The sequence below is a fragment of the Scyliorhinus canicula genome, chromosome 6 (genome assembly GCF_902713615.1).
Source record: "Scyliorhinus canicula chromosome 6, sScyCan1.1, whole genome shotgun sequence".
Lineage (NCBI taxonomy): Eukaryota > Metazoa > Chordata > Chondrichthyes > Carcharhiniformes > Scyliorhinidae > Scyliorhinus > Scyliorhinus canicula.
Window position 1 is genome coordinate 9,438,847 of NC_052151.1, and position 15,443 is coordinate 9,454,289.

The window sequence follows — 15,443 nt, forward strand, 5'->3', positions numbered from 1 at the left end:
CGCCATTTTGTGCACCCACAGCCACGTGCGACCAGTGGGTGCCGCCATCTTGGATGCACTCCCAGGGCCCCAGTGCGGATGACCACACACTGCCCGATGAGAACACCCAGCTGCTGCCATGTTTAGCCTCTGTGAACCTGGACCAGTCTCGGCCTCGAACACTCTCAAATACTACAGCACGGTAGCATGGTGGAGGGCAGCACGGTAGCATGGTGGAGGGCAGCACGGTAGCATGGTGGAGGGCAGCACGGTAGCATGGTGGTTAGCATAAATGCTTCACAGCTCCAGGGTCCCAGGTTCGATTCCCGGCTGGGTCACTGTCTGTGCGGAGTCTGCACGTCCTCCCCGTGTGTGCGTGGGTTTCCTCCGGGTGCTCCGGTTTCCTCCCACAGTCCAAAGATGTGCGGGTTAGGTGGATTGGCCGTGATAAATTGCCCGTAGTGTCCTAAAAAGTAAGGTTAAGGGGTGGGGGGTTGTTGGGTTACGGGCATAGGGTGATAGGTGGGTTTGAGTAGGGTGATCATGGCTCGGCACAACATCGAGGGCCGAAGGGCCTATTCTGTGCTGTACTGTTCTATGTTCTATGTTCTATGCAGACAAGGCCCGTCCTCTGATCCAATCCACAGCTTTTCCCCTGTCGATAGAGGCCTGCCAGGCCTTCAGACTCATCATAGCAGATATTGCAAAGGCCACGATGCACGCCATCAACGAGTCCCTCCCCTTCCAGGTCGAGAGCGACGCGTCCGAAGTAGCTCTGGCGGCCACCCTCAACCAAGCGGGCAGACCCGTGGCCTTCTTCTCACGTACCCTCCATGCTTCCGAAGTCCGCCACTCCTCAGTCGAAAAGGAGGCCCAAGACATAGTAGAAGATGTGCGACATTGGAGGCATTACCTGGCCGACAGGAGATTCACTCTCCTCACTGACCAATGGTCGGTCGCCTTTATGTTCGATAATGCACAGCGGGGCAAGATAAAGAACGATAAGATCTTGCGTTGGAGGATCGAACTCTCCACCTATAACTATGAGATCTTGTATTGTCCCGGGAAGCTAACGAGCCTCCTGATGCCCTGTCCCGCGGCACATGTGCCAACACACAAGTGGACCGCCTCCGAGCCCTCCCCGAGGACTTCTGCCACCGGGGGTCACTCGTTTCTTCCGTTTCGTCAAGACCCGCAACCTGCCCTACTCCATCGAGGAGGTCAGGACAGCCACCAGGAATTACCAGATCTGCGCGGAGTGCAAGCCGCACTTCTACCGGCCAGAGAATGTGCACCTGATCAAGGCTTCCCGTCCCTTTGAACGCCTCAGCATGGACTTCAAAGGTCCCCTCCCCTCTACCAACTGCAACACGTACTTCCTGAACATGATTGCCGAGTACTCCCGATTTCCATTTGCCATCTCCTGCCCCGACATGACCGCAACCACTGTCATCAAAGCCCTCCATAGCATCTTTACACTGTTCGGGTTCCCCGCTTACATACATAGTGATAGGGGGCTTCCTTTATGAGCGACGAACTGCGTCAATTCCTGCTCAGCAGGGGCATTGCCTTGAGCAGAACGGCCAGTTACGACTCCCGGTGTAACGGACAGGTAGAGAGGGAGAACGGAACGGTCTGGAAGACCGTCCTACTGGCCCTATGGTCTAGAAATCTCCCAGTCTCCCGCTGGCAGGAAGTCCTCCCGGATGCCCTCCACTCCATCCGGTCCCTGCTCTGCACCACGACCAACCAAACACCACACGAACGTCTCCTGGTTTTCCCTAGGAAGTCCTCCACTGGGACCTCGCTCCCGACCTGGCTGGCAGCCACCGGACCCATCCCGCTCCAAAAACACGTGCTGGCGCACAAGTCGGAGCCGTTGGTCGAGAGGGTCCATCTCCTCCACGCTAACCCCCAGTACTCCTACGTGTCCTACCCCGACGGCCGACAAGACATGGTCTCCCTATGAGACCTGGCACCCGCTGGATCCCCGCGCACACCCCCGCCACCAGCCCACCCACCATCCCACCAGGGCACCTTACAGCTGCTTCCTTCCCAGGAGGATCAGTTCTTTCGCCGGCCCCATTCCAGCCCCCCCCCCCCCCCCCCCCACCAATGCACCCCACAGACTCTCCCTTCCCAGGTCAATCAGCTCCCCCACCAGTGCCGCCTCGGGGTGTTGAAGATGCTCAGAGATCGAAACCACGCTCCTGGAGCCACAGATGCCCGGACCTCCACCGGTGTCACCACTGAAGCTTCGACGATCACAGAGGACGACCAGGTCCCCCGACCGACTGATTGCTTCACTATAACATGTATATAGTTAATTGTAAAATTGTAAACAAAATTGTTGTAAATAGTTATGATTATAAGTCAAAACGGTGTACGGAGGTATTATGGTATCTCCATAACCATAAATCCTACCATGTTGCAAAGTTGTAATACCAAGCCACCACCCCTGCTGGACTCTTTTTTAACAGGGGGTGAATGTGGTAGTCTGGTTAGAGGTATTACGATACCTAGCAATGTTGGAACACCATTGGTGGATAATGCATATTGTCTATTGGTTGAGACTGTATGGTAGCTCCACCCTGCAAGGCGGTGTATAAGAGCCCGTGCCACCCCATCAGCTTCATTTCTGTACCTGAGCTGCTGGGGGCAACATCTAGCTTATTAAAGCCTTCAGGTGTACTACAACCTCGCTTAGTAGTCATTGATTACGCATCAATAGTGCCAGACCACCTTCTAGTGTTTTGCCTAGTGATTGGTTGTGTTCTGTCCTGTGTGTTGATTGGCTGTACTGGGTGTCTGTTACTGCCTGTCTGTATTTCATTATGTGCATGAGTGCATATCATGACATCTCACCTTTTTTAAAAAAAATGTTTGTTGCTTGGAGCATATGCAACTGTATTTACATGTAGAACTATTTACATTAAATGGCGAGTGGCTGAATATATACATAAGAGGTGTCTAGAGTGTAGATACAGAACAAAATTTACAACAGAAATCTTTGGGGCTTGCGTCTGATCCTTGTCGACTGCCTGAGAGGTAGAGGTGGGGATGACGGCTCCTTGACAGGCGGTATTGCTTCCAGATTGGTGGCCTCGTGGTGCGAGGTGTCCGGAGGAGGCATAACAACATATGGAAAAGTAGGGTCTGGTGGTGGGCAGGCAACTTTGCGCAGTGCCCTTCTATTGTGCCTGACAATGGAGCCATCAGCCATACAAACTACAAACGATCTGGGAGCAGCCTGTCGAACACAACAGCTGGGGCTGACCAGCCTCCATCAGGTAGTTTGATCCGAACAGCATCTTCCGGAGATAGCACAGGCAAATCGGTAGCATGAGCATCGTACGTCAGCTTTTACCGGTTCCTGTGTTGCTGCACCTTTTGCAGCACTGGTAGGTGATCCAGGTCTGGTAAGTGTATGGCTGGAACAGTTGTCAGCAGGTCTCTATTCATGAGGAGTCGAGCCGGAGACATACCAGTGGACAGATGGGTTGCCCTGTACACCAACGGCGCAAGGTTGAAGTCAGAAGCAGAGTCCGCAGCCTTGCAGAGCAGTTGCTTCACTACATGGACCCCTTTCTCAACCTTCCCATTAGACTGCGGGTAGTGTGGGCTTGAGGTAATGTGGTTGAATTGGTACGACTTGGCGAAATTGGACCTCTCTTGGCTGTGGAAGCAGGGACCATTGTCACTCATGACAGTGAGTGGAATACCATGCCTGGCAAATGTCTCCTTGCAGGCCTTGATGACTGTCCTTGATGTGAGGTCTAGCAGCTTCACAACTTCCGGGTAATTTGAGAAGTAATCTATGATGAGCACATAGTCACGCCCATTGGCGTGAAAAAGGTCGATTCCCACCTTGGACCACGGAGAGGTCACGATCTTGTGTTGCTGGAGTGTTTCTTTTGTTTGAGCAGGCTGGAAACGCTGGCAGGTCGCACAATTGAGGACCATATTGGCTATGACCTGGCTGATTCCAGGCCAATAGACAGCCTGCCGGGCCCTGCGCCTACACCTTCGACACCTAGGTGTCCCTCGTAGATTTATTTGAGCACTAAGCTCTGCAGACTGTGAGGAATAAAGATATGATCTAGCTTGAGGAGGATCCCCTCGACGACTGTCAGACTGTCACACTGAAGAGCTGAGGGCATTGCCCTTTTTGCCAGCCACTTGCAAGGTGGTGCATTACACGCTGCAGAAGAGGGTCTTTGGCAGTCTCTTCACGAATGCTGATCACGCTTTCATCTGAGGCCGGGAGGTTGCTGGCACACAGCTGCATCTGAAATGAAAAAAATGAAAATCGCTTATTGTCACGAGTAGGCTTCAATGAAGTTACTGTGAAAAGCCCCTAGTCACCACATTCCGGCGCCTGTTCGGGGAGGCTGTTACGGTTGTGCCTCAATAATCTGGCGGATGAAGTCAACCTGTTTACAGGGCGAGGTGATGGAACGGGACAGGGCATCCGCAATTATCAACTCCTTGCCTGGTGTGTATACTAACTCAAAATCGTACCTTTGGAGTCAAAGGAGAATGCGCTGAAGCCTGGGCATCATGTCATTCAAGTCCTTATGAATTATATGGACCAAGGGTTTGTGGTTAGTCTCCACTGTAAATGTTGGTAGACCATAGGCGTAGTCATGGAACTTTACAATGCCGGTTAGGAGGCCCAGGCACTCTTTTTCTATTTGGGCATACCTCTGTTCAGTAGGAGTCATGGCCCTTAATGCTTAAGCAACTGGAACCCAGGAAGAGGAGTCATACCTCTGGAGGAGCACCTCACCAATGCCGTCCTGGCTTGTGTCCGTGGAGATTTTTGTTTCCCTGACTTGGTCAAAAAACGGTAGTACCGGAGCAGTGGTGAGCTTTGCTTTGAGCTCGAGCCACTCTGCTTGATGTGAGGGTAGCCACTGGAATATAGTGGACTTCTTCACCAGATGCCTGAGAGCCGTGGTGTTTGAGACCATGTTGGGAATGAATTTTCCCAAGAAGTTCACCATTCCGAGGAAGTGTAGTACCACCTTCTTGTCTTCCGGGGTCTTCATGGCGTTAATGGCCTTGACCTTGTCCGAATCTGGTCACACACTGCTGGGATATCTGGCTGCTCAAGAACTTGATGGTTGACATGCCAAAGGAGCACTTGGCCTTGTTCAGCTTGAGGCCTTTTGCATGGATACGCCGAAAGACTTGTTTGAGACGAGAAATGTGTTCCTCGGGGGTCGTGAACCATATGATTGCATCATCTACGTTGACAAGCACACCCTCAACGCCCTCCATCATCTGCTCCATGATCCTGTGGAAGGTCTCAGAGGCTGAGACAATGCCGAACGGCATATGGTTATCACAGTACCTGCCAAATAGTGTGTTGAACGTGCAGAGCTTCCTGCTGGACTTGTCCAGTTGTATCTGCCAGAAACCACGCAATGCAACTAGCTTCTTGAAGAATTTGGCGTGTGCCATCTCACTGGTCAGTTCCTCCTGCTTCGGGATCAGGTAGGGTTCCCGCATTATGTTCTGGTTAAGATCTTTGGCATCTACGCATATCCGCAACTCTCCTCAGGACTTCTTCACACAGACCATCGAGGTGACCCAGTCAGTCGGTTCCGACACTTTGGAGATGATGCCCTGGTCTTGGAGCTCCTGTCGCTGTGCCTTTAAACATTCCTTGAGAGGAGCCGGCACCTGGTGTGGTGCATGAATTACAGGCGTGGCATCTGGCCTGAGTAGGATCTTGTAGCAGAATGGCAGTGTGCCCATTCCATCAAACATATCTGGATATTGAGCAAGGATGTCATCAATGTCAGCCTGAAGATCCACATTGGAAGAAGACATGACATGGACTCGCTGTACGAGGTTGAGTAGCTTGCGTGCATGGGCACCGAGCAGGGATGCCTTATCAGGCTTGATGATTTTGAATCGCAGTGTGGCATTGATGGTCTTGTTGGATATGAACAGATGACATGGTCCTAGAACAGTTATGGCATACCATTATAATCGAGGAGCTGGCAGGCTGACGGAAGAATTTTGTGTTGCTTTTTAATGCGATCAAAATCAGCTTGAGAGATGAGATTGGCAGAAGCACCGGTGTCCAGCTTGAACTGGATGCTGCATTGATTTACTTGTATGACAGCACGGCATTCGTCCGCGGAATCCATATTGAGGATAGATAGGCGACTTGCTGAATTTGAGGAGGCATACTCACATGTAGTAATGATGCCCACACGATAGCGGGACTCCAGTCAGTCATCCTCTAGATCCGTAGTGCTACCAGGATCAGAATCCAGTAAACCTTGCTGTACACATCGAACGCGCTTGTGTTGGAATTGGGATCTGTGGACCTTGACTGGTGGTGCCGACCTGCACAAGGCTGCATAATGTCCGGGGTTCCCGCAATTTAAACATCGCCTGCCTTTTGCAGGGAATTGCCGCTTTAAGTGGGGAGCGCCGCAGTTCGGGCACATCATGACGTTGACGTCATTACGCTCAGTGCATCGTTGCACATGCGCAGTGCGGTCAGCCGATGTTCCCACCTGCGCAGTTTGGTTTTCGGCCGCTTCATTCTCCCGTTCGTGTTGCGTATGCGTGGGGCCCAGGGAAAAGTGCGCAAAATGGCCGGTTTCATCGATACTGAGGCGCTGCATCCTGGCGATGACCTGTACATTCTTTACCTCATGGGAGGCAAATTTTTCATATTCTGCCGATTTGAAACGGGAGTACCAATTTCTCGCATGCTCATGCACTATACACGTCTCGATTGCGACTGGCAGGGTCATATGCTTAATTTTGAGGAGTTGCTCCCGCAAGGAATCGGAGTGCACCCAAACACGATCTGATCCATGATCATGGAATCAGCGGTTGCACCATAATTGCAGGACTGGGCTCATATACAGAGATGTGTTAGAAAGGATTGGAAAGGTTCATCCTTATCCTGCAGACGTTGCTGGAAGATATAGCGATCAAAGGTCTTGTTTGTTTCGACTTCACAGTGACTGTCAAACTTCTCCAAAATGGTCTTGAATTTGTCCTGGCCATCGGTAAAATTAAGCAAGTTGAAAATCTGGATGGCTTGGTCCTCCGCCATGGATAGGAGCAGTGCGATTTTTCTGGCATCGGACGGATCCTAGAGATCTGAGGCCTCAATGTAGAGAAGGAACCTTTGTTTGAAGACGGCCAGTTGGCGACGAGATTGCCGAAGATCCGTAGCTCTGGAGGGCCTGGATCTTCTCCATTCCGCTGGAAGGCACTTGCTGGTCATCACGGAATCTCTCAAGGTAAACCACTTAGATAAAGTAGACTAACGGTACCATGTCGTGTTATTCACCCTGGAGTAACACGGACTGTAACTGGATGCAGTTGTACTTGAAAGTAGACTCCAAACTTTGATGTTAGTTCAATACACTGAAGTTAAAACTCACCACTATTCTTAGAATTCCCCCTATACCAAAAAAGGGTCGATATTCTAAATGGTGAACAGGGATTCTCACTCCCTGACTCTGATGCAGGCTTCGGTGGGTGCTATTCAGGTCAAACTATATTTTCAAGTTATCCCCCGGTATAACCCATACCTTCACCGAAGAATTTTACCTACTTACCCCTTAGTAGCATCGATGTCCTGGGTCCTGCTTTGTTAAGTAAGTAAAGTAGGCTAATAAGTTATTTTATTATTAGAATTTTTTTTAAAGCTGTAAACACTTTCTTAACAGAAAGGTAAAAAGATCTTGCTTCTGGGTCCTTCCTGTTGGTTGAAGGGACCTTCAGGCCCACCTTGACAATCAATCTTCTTTAAAATCTGGTCTTCTTGAAATGTATTCGCTGGTGAACTCGGTTGCTGTGTCCTGTCAGGGGCTGGTTTAGCTCACTGGGCTAAATTGCTGGATTTTAAAGCAGACCAAGCAGGCCAGCAGCACGGTTCGATTCCTGTACCAGCCTCCCCGGACAGGTGCCGGAATGTGGCGACTAGGGGCTTTTCACAGTAACTTCATTGAAGCCTACTCGTGGCAATAAGCGATTTTCATTTTCATTTCATCCTTCCCATGTACCGAGCTGTGAGAGCTGGCTGTGCTGGCTGTCCCCTTTCTTCGGGTTTATATTTTCTTTCGAAGAGTTATTAAGCTTTAACGACTTTATTGTAAATGAGCTTGTTTCACTTTGATTGTTAAAAAGTATCTTTGATGTAAACATTTTAATACAACTAATTATTCATTTTGGGCATAACGTCACCTCTCAGATCTGATTAAAAAATGCTTTGGTTTCAATAGGTGTTACTTTTATTTCTGTGATTTCGAATCGTTTAATTTTCCAATTGTCCCCAGCTCATAACTTTGCCTTTGATTTTAACTTTAAATTATGTTTCTTGTAGACAGGTCGTCTCCAATTTTCTTTTAATTGACTTGATGTTAGTAGAATTTTACACTTAGAATTGACACCAAATTCAACTGAGCATCATCCATCCTTTCCAGCTGTTTACTAAGAGAGTTTATTTCAATTAAGGTGTGAGACTTTGCTTTTAGCTGTATGCTAAAATTTAACTTGGTTATGACTTGAAAGACCTGCCTGTTTTAAACATTCGTCACTTAAGTCAATTGAAACTCTCATCCATGCTTTTCCAGATGCTTCCTAAGGTAGTTACTTTCAATGAAGGTGTGAGCCATTGTTTTAGCTTACCACAAGGATCCTGTGTGTTTGCTAAGCCTGCTTGTGAGCAAGAATCTGCATTTTATAATCCTGCTCTTTGCAGCTGCTATTAACCTTTTGTGGGATCTTTCCCTGTATCCTCTCAGACCAGATATTGCCAGACTTCCATGTTTCAAATGACACATTTTTCTGTATTTTCAAGAACAACATTTTATTGAACTTGTTAAGCAGTGCACACAGTTCACTGTGGGTTTGACACTCTACTAATCTAATTGTGCTTACTATAACTAACTAGGCCAGGCTAGCTCTGAGCCACATGTAGAAGGTGCCAACTGATATATACACCCTGTCACTACAGTTGTCACCAGTGGAAAGAGGCCGAGTATTGATGCCTCGTGTGTTTAATAGTGCCAGACCACCTTCTAGTGTTCTGCCTGGTGATTGGTTGTGTGCTGTCCTGTGTGTTGATTGGCTGTAATGGGTGTCTGTCACTGTCTGTCTGTATCTCATTATGTGCATGAGTGCATATCATGACACTTACCTGTGGGAGGGGTCAGTCAGCTACTCCCTCAGCCCACAGAAACTCCCACTTCGGTTAGATTGTTGAGGTTGGGGTGGGTGAGTCAATATATATGAAAATGAAATGAAAATCGCTTATTGTCACGAGTAGGCTTCAAATGAAGTTACTGTGAAAAGCCCCTAGTCGCCACGTTCCGGCGCCTGTTCGGGGAGGCTGTTACGGGAATCGAACCGTGCTGCTGGCCTGCCTTGGTCTGCTTTCAAAGCCAGCGATTTAGCCCAGTGAGCTAAACAGCCCCATGAGCTAAACAGCCCCATTATATATATATGTTTGCGGGTTTTTAAGTAAGTTTGTGTTAAAGTAACAACTTTTGATATGCCATTTAGTCTCTTGCTTTATTCATAGTATGTTTGTGTGTTACAGATGTGGACTGAATTCTCTTGAATAAATCATTTCATTTTAAATCTACCATTGTTGTGGTCTCACCTTTCTTTCACCGTCCGCTCTAGTTGAGTCACAATAATTGCCGGGACATCATTCCGTAATCGAGGACCCAATAGGAATCCGAGAACTTCGAACACGCTCACTCAAGAGAGGCTACTGGTTAGGGATAAACAGCGGTACCTCTTTCTCTCTCTCTTGTGAAGTTGCATGAGTGGGGTGCTTCCGGGTGATATTTCACTATCAACAGGAGAGACTCACACAGGCGTAGGTGGCAGGCAGGGTAGCTGGTGTGGAATAAGGACAAACCCACTGGTTAGGCATAAACAGCGAGGCTTGTTCCCTCTCTCTTGCGAAGCTGTCCCAGTGCGACACTTCCGGGTTGTGGTTTCAACACCTGCAGGAGAGAGACACCCACAGTTATCTGTGATACCCAGTGTTGTGGAGTAAAGAAAACCTTTTTGTTTATATGAACTGCCTTTGCGAACTGCTGCAGGTACACCCACAGCGCTGTTAGGGAGTTCCAGCATTTTGCTCCAACATCAGTGAAGGAGCGGCAATATGTTTCCAAGTCAGGATGGTGAATTACTCAGAGTGGAACCTCCAGGTAGTGGGGTTCCCAGGTATCTGCTGCTCTTGTCCTTCTAGATGGTAGTGGCGGTGATTTTGGAAGGTGCTTTCTAAGGAACCTTGGTGAGTTACTGCAGTGCATCTTGCAGATGGTACACACGGTTGCCACTGTTCATCGGTGGTGGAGGTGTCAATGCGTCTTTAATTAACTTGTCTCTCAGTCCGGAAGAAAGTCTCGAACACGTCCGTACTTCAGAATATTCTTTATTGCGATCGGGACAACCTTCTAGGTATTCTAAAGAATCACCTCTGAGAGTGCCAAAATATTGCTCAAAACATACTTCTTTTATAGATATCATTAGGGGGGTGGTGTCCCTTACATTCACATGAGCTCACCCCATTACAAAACATAAGCTTGTTTTTGCCATAGATCTAATACATGATTTCACAGACTTTGAGGTTATCTATTGGCACATGAGTATATCTTAATCAGCAGGTGTTAGCCATAATTACAAGCGGCTCCCACATTTCATATTCTGTCATCCGGCCATCTTCCTTGTTTCTCAAGGTTATTCGGCTTACAGTCATTCATGAATCGGCTCACAAATTCAGATATCAACTCCCTTATCTCAACAAGTTCATCCTCCCTTAATAGCTTCAATAACAAACTCCTCCACTGGTGATTTTCCACTAATGTATCTTATTCATTCTGGCTCGTTCTATTAACCCTTGCTTCACATTCTCAGAGGGATTGAATGTTTGTGGAAGGGGGAGCAGTCAAGTGGGCTGCTTTATCCTGGATGGTGTCAGGTTTCCTGAATGTTGTTGGAGTTGACAAATGGTGAATATTTCATTACACTCCTGACTTGTGCCTTGTAGATGATGGACAGGCTTTGGGGGTGGGGGGGTGGTCATGAGGTGAGTTACTCGCCGTGGGATACCTAGCCTTTGACCTGCCCTGGTAGCCACAGTATTAATGTGGTTAGTTCAGTTTCTGATCAATGGTAACCCCCAGGATGGTTATTGTGGGGGATTCAGTGATGGTAATGACATTGAATATCAAGGGGCAATGATTAGATCCTATCTTGTTGGAGATGATCAGTGCCTGCCACTTGCCAGCCCAAGCATGGGTATTGTCAAGGCCTTGCTGAATTTGTATATGGACTGGGAATTATAGTCAGGGAGTGTTTACTTCGGGGGCGTAGTCAGGGGTCTGATGGAGGTGGGTGTGGAGAGCAGTCAACAAGGGGTATTGAAGGGGTGTAATGGGGGGGTGCAGTCAGGAGGGTGTAGTCAGGGGCTGAAATAAGGGTTTGTATTGGATGGGGGTGTAGTCGGCGGAGTGTTGGCTGTAGTCAGGCAGTTGTAGTCGGGGCCGGGGGGGGGGTCCGTGAATGGTAACCCGGTGGTATATCAGGGATGCGGTGAAGGGGATGCAATGAGGATTTGTAGTGAGGGGGTGGCAATTGGAGGAGGTTGTAGGAGTGTAGTTGAGTGGCTGAAGTGGGAGGAGGTGGTTTTGTAGTCCATAAAAACATATGTTCGGCGTCTCAAGTCTGCTCCACCATTCAATAGGATCATGGCTGATCCGACATTCCTCACACCCACTTTCCTGCCCTTCCTCCGTAACACTTGATTCTCTTACTGATCAAGAATCTACCCATCTCAGACTTGTTATATTACCTTGTGTAATATATATTACTCATTTGCTTCTTTCCAAGATGGTCATGTACTCAATGTTCATCAACACTCGAAGTCTTCAATCGAAAGCAAATACAGTTTAGTGAGTAATTATAACTATTGAGCTGCAAGTTTGTTCTCTCTTCAGCAACTATCCAGAGATAAAATTAACAAGGTTAAATAAATATTAACTATGATTAACAACACCTGCACTCTGAGCTATCTCTCTCTACCTCTGGTCACTAGTTACTCCAAACACGAAGAGGTGGGAACTCGGCTTGAGCTTGTCTTTTACACCCATCTCTCATGTTGCCATCTAGTGATTACCTAGCTGTTACTTCTGTGTATTAACCATTTGTCTACATACAGATATGCAGATAATTACATCCCCCTTTTTTTACACATTTTCTGTACTGGTAAGGAAAATTTTACAGTACAATAAGATAAATAATAATACGTATATCTGTATAAACACGACGATAGTAATAACTATACATAGTCAAGTATCATTTATGAGTCCAATCTTTACAAATTTAGTCTGTTAGGTATGTTTCTTCTTTTGTTGGATCTTCTTAACTGTTGAAGTGATGATGTTGATATTTTTATGTCTTTATGAACGTCGTCTGTCTTGCTGTGGCATAAATTTTGTCGAATAAGTGACTCGTTCAGATTTAATGTAGGAAAAATTGGTGGTTGAAGATGAATCTTCAGTAGACCTCGTCGGTTGCGTCGAAAAATCGCCCCCTCAGCAGAATTGACGATGTAGGATCGGGGTGCTGCTTGCCTGAGTACAGTGGTTGGAGCAGACCATCTTCCTTCTGGATTCTTTAGTCTGAGAGTGTCATCTTTTGTCAGGTCAGTGGCTTGAGGTTTTTCACGTGCTCATCATAGCTCTGTTTAGAACGTTGTTCTTTCATTTTGTTGAGAACATATCATTGATCAGGATCCTGAAATTGTATTGCTGGTAGAGTTGTTCTGATGTCTCTGTTAAAAAGCATCTGAGCTGGTGATAGTCCTGAACTTAATGGAGTTGCTCATACTATAACAAAGCCAAATGTATGTCAGATTGTGAATCATTTGCTTTACCGATAAGTTGTTTGATGATGCAAACACGTTTTCACCCTTCCCATTGGATTGTGGGGAGTGTGGACTAGATGTAACATGACGAAAGTTGTAGTTATTTGAAAACTCTGTCCATTCCCAACTAGTGAAACAAGGACCATTATCGGACATTACCGTTTGTGGAATCCCATGTCGATAACAGGGAATTGGCAATTGTGGTTAAGTGAGCACTTCACACAACACAAGTTGATTCCCATGGATGGGTGGGAAGCATGTGGGAATCATTGCCTAGCATCTCAATCAGGCCGCAATGCCTGGACACTGTGCCTGAACACCGTGGGAGGCAACACCACACACGCAGCAGCCAACATCTGAACACCCAGTGGATGGGACACAGGTCCAGGGGCATGTCCTCAGCCGCAGGGTGGGTGAGTACAATGGGGAGGGGACCAGCCCTAGTCCAGGTAACACGATATGCGGGTGTCTGGGGTCCGCTGCCGACGGGTGTGCATGGGTTGGGCATTCCGGGTATGGGGTTGTGGAGAATCAATGGAAGAATGGAAGGTCCTGGGGTGGGACCACTGCTATTTGTCAATCTAACACCCTCTTCCAATTCCTTACAGATATTGGAAGATATGGACAGTATTTTGGACTTCGCAGATATTGGAAGGTCTTGTGGTGCTGCTGGTAGGCCGGGTAGCCAGACATCGGAGACTGAGGCAGGAGTGGCGTCTGCAGATGCTCGAGACGGCAGCTCACATGCTGGACACCACTCCACAGGCCAGGGAGGAAGCCAGATGGAAAGGCCCGTGACAGTCCAGAATGTACAGGGGTCTCTGGTTGTTTGAATAAATTCTGGACAGTGTCTGCACAGGAGGTTCTGCCTCAAGAAGGAGATGGTGTGGCACCTATGCCATGTCCACTGTGATCATATGCAAAAACAATCATGTAGTGATAGATACGTTCTCTAACCAGCAGGTGGCAGTAGATAATAACGACGTGACACTTACCTCAGGGAGTCTGGAGATAGTCGTCATAGCGGACCGTAGTCATATTTGTATTAGCTCTTCGATAATTTATAACAGTAGATTTTGATAATTTTCTGATGGTTATCTAATACAATAAACGTTATTGTTTGACTATAAACATTTAACTTGTCATGAACTAGACGTTCACTAGTGCATTTATTCTGACCGGCCAAGCACCAATACCAGACATCAATCAAGACATTCAGATCATGATAGAAAACTGTGCAACTTGTCAGAAATTTCAGTGCAAAGAAAAGAACCAATGCAAATGGGCAAAATAATTGCGACTCCATGCCAGAAAGTGGGGCTGGATCTGTTCTATCTGGCAGGAAAAGGATATCTGTCAGTGATTGACTATTTCTCTTACTTTCCAGAAGTGGTACAACTAGTAAACTCATCAGCTAGGTGTGTCATCAAACATACCAGACATTTTTGCTCGCCATAGACTACCTCAAATTGTCATGAGTGACAATGGCCCATGTTTTAGCCACCATGAATGGACAAGTTTGCACAAAGCTATGGGGCGGGATTCTACAATAATCGGCGCCTCAAAACACTGTCTATTTTTAAGCCTGTCAAAGCCTCCAATACCTCCTCACTTCCTATGTCAAACTGCTTAAAGTCCTCACAATCCCATTTCCATCCATCCACCAGCCACCCAGTCCACTTTAGCTAACCCATCCTCCTTTCATTGTACTTTCCTTTCAGTTGAACACAATTGTTTCCGATCGAAAGGTCACACTCTCAAAGTGAATATTAAATTTTATCATCTTATGATCATTACTTCCTCGGGGACCTTTTACTCTGAGGTCATTTATCAAATCTGCCTCATTAACCATTACCAGATCCAAGATCGCCTATCCCCTGGTTGGCTCCATGACATATTGCTCCAGGAAACTATCCCTAATGCACTCTATGAATTTGTTATCGTACCTACTCTTTCCAACTTAACTAAGATTAAATTCACCCATAAATATTGCTCTATTATTTTTACATCCTCTTATTTGTTGATTCATACCCTTTCCTACAGAGTGGTGACTGTTTGGCGGTATGTACACTACACCTACCAATGTATTCTTCCTTTGACAAAGGGTCATCTGGACTTGAAACGTTAGCTCTTTTCTCTCCCTGCAGATGCTGCCAGACCTGGAGATTTTCCAGCATTTTCTCTTTGGTAATCTATTCTTGCCCTTGCTGTTTTTAAACCTACATAGAACAGTAGTATTCACTGTACCTCTGTACACATGACAATGAATCAAAATTTAACCTCCACCCAAATGGACACTACATCATCCACGCTTTTCTTATTAAATGTGCGTGGCATGGTAGCACAGTAGTTAGCACTGTTGCTTCACAGCATCAGGGTCTTGGGTTCGATTCCCGGCTTGGGTAACAGTCTGTGAGGAGTCTGCATGTTCCCCTCGTGTCTGCGTGGGTTTCCTCCGGGCGCACCAGTTTCCTCCCACAAGTCCCGAAAGGTAATGTTAGGTAATTTGCACATTCTGAATTCTCCCCAACAGGCG